The following is a 2,498-nucleotide window of genomic DNA, read 5'->3' as shown; positions in this document are numbered from 1 at the left end:
CCAAAGGGAGACACGATGTCTACTTGTATTATTAGAGGGAGCCTGGGCGCTTGCGTAGCACAAGGTCACGAAGGCCTGGAGTTGCTATTCTCCATGTCCTCTGGATCCTGGAAAGAACAGAGTGCCGAGCTGTAGGGTGCAGGAAGGAGGGAGCCAGGGAGATAGAAAAGCTTAGGTTTTCAGGAACCTTCCTTCATATTCCTTTTGGGAAAAGGACAGATTCACATCCCACCCCCCCACCCAGCTCAGCCACTTTGCCATCATTTGTCCCTAGCAGGGTGCCTTGGGCCCTTCATGGTCACTCTAGTGACACTAATTTCTAGTTGTCCCCACATGACAAGGTGGGAGTGCAGTGTGTCTCAGCAGAAACAGGACTGTGAGTTCAGCATCTCCACCTAGGCTGTCGCTATCTACCCCTCTGGCCTGCCCCAAACTGTGTCCCAGCTCCTGGGCCCCACCCAGCACTGCTCTGATCTTCAGGCCCTGGTGGGGGTGGGGGGGGGAGGCTGCTGAGAGGCTGTCCGGCTGGGTGTTATCATCCAGACCTCAGAGGCCACTTATCTGGGCTGCCCACATGGGAAAATGAGATAATCCTGTAGCACTTTCCCCATTAATATTCTTATCTGGGCTGCAAAGGATGCTGTGTGAGTGAACTGGCATGTGGGTGTGATCTCCCAGACTCCTGGGTATCTCTTTGAGAGTTTTCGTTCCATGACTCTGGCCATATGAACATACACTGGGCCATTGCATGACTTGGGTCCAACACACAGAGATGCGCATGCTGAGGGGCTTGTATTTGTGCGGCAAAGTGCTCTAACCACTGAGCCGTCCCCATCTCCCTAGGCCCTGCTGTTCTAACCTACAGATGCCACGGGGATATCACAAACTTAGAGCCCCCTTTTTGTTCCTGTTGTGGTAAGATATATATAACGTGAAATTAACTTTTAGCCATGTGTAAATGGCAATCCAGATTGAAAGTCCATGTAGCCATCTTTTTTTCCATACATCTTAAGTAGGATCTTGTGCACTCAGGCTGACCTGGAATTCACTATGTAGTCTCAGGCCGGCCTTGAACTCACACCAATCCTACCTCTGCCTCCTGAGGTAGTTGAAGGCGTGCACCACCATGCCCAGCCCGTGCAGTCATCTTTAATCCATTAAACACATTTCATTGCTGTTCACCATCGCCACCAGCCATCTCCACGACTTTCTCCTTCTCCCAGACTGAAATTTCATCCACTGCTCAAGAACTCTGGATTCCACTCTGCCAAGCCTCTGTAGCCACTCTCCTGATTTCTGCCCCTGGAACTTTGACTACTGCACTGTCCCATGCAAGTGCGACCCAGCCATGTTTGTCTTTTTCTGACTGGTTTGTTCCACTTAGCCCAAGGCCCTCGGTCCTTGCTGTATCATGTCAGATTCCCTTTCTTTCTTGAAGCAGAATATTTCACAATAGCATGCGGGCGCGCGCGCGTGCGCGCGCACACACACACACACACACACACATACTTATGTCATGGCTGGTCTAGTCAGTCATCTCTGGATGGGCATCAGTTGCTTGAGACCTAAGTTTAAGTGAGTGCCTCAGCTGGACTTTTGGTTAACCATGTGGGAGACATCTGCCCACCTAGAGCCCCAGACCAACACGGCCTACCTCGCTGGCAGGCAGCTTTTTTGGGGTCACCCCATTCACTGAGCACACAGCACATCAGGTTCCAATTCCCACTCCTTACAGGCCTCAGGCCTCATCCCCTCCAATCCCTGGAACAGAGGCAAAGTCCAGGCGTCTGGACACCAGGCCTGCTTCCTCGTCGAGTCTTCCTAGTTTTCACAGTTGAGGGTACCCACCCCACCCAGATTCCAGCTCCACAGCACCAGTGTTCGGTTCTCTTTCCATCCCTGGCATCTCAGAATAGCCTGGCTTGCTTTGAAGTGGTGTTCACACGCAGTTTATAGTCAAGTCAGTTGGAAACACTTTTCAGAATTCCATGACATGGGCTAGAGGGACGACTCAGCAGTTACAGGCTTTTACTTGCAAAGCCTGTGGGCCCGGGGTTTAATTTCCCACTGCCCTCATAGAGCCAGATGCACAAAGTGGTGCATGTGTCTGGAGTTTGTTTGCAGTAGCAGGAGGCCCTGGTGTGCCCATTTTCTCTCACTTCCTCCTTCTCCTCTCTCTCTCTCTCTTAAATAACTAAATAGTACAAAAAAATGTTCAGGACACCTAGAGCAATTGCATTCAAACTTGTGGCACAAGTTATATTTATTTTTTAACACACGTGCTCTGTAAATAAAATATATGTGGAGGGCTGGAGAGATGGATCAGCAGTTAAAGTGCTTGCCTGCAAAGCCTAACAACCTGAGTTTGATTCCCCAGTACCCATAACCCTCCTTCATCCCTCCTCCCCTATTTCTCCTCCATTGAATCTCTTTTTCTTTCTAACCTGTCCCTGTTCTATTTTGACATCATGTTTTTCCTCCTACTATGCAGGCTTTTA

The sequence above is a fragment of the Jaculus jaculus genome, chromosome 12 (genome assembly GCF_020740685.1).
Source record: "Jaculus jaculus isolate mJacJac1 chromosome 12, mJacJac1.mat.Y.cur, whole genome shotgun sequence".
Lineage (NCBI taxonomy): Eukaryota > Metazoa > Chordata > Mammalia > Rodentia > Dipodidae > Jaculus > Jaculus jaculus.
Note: the sequence above shows the minus strand (reverse complement) of the source record.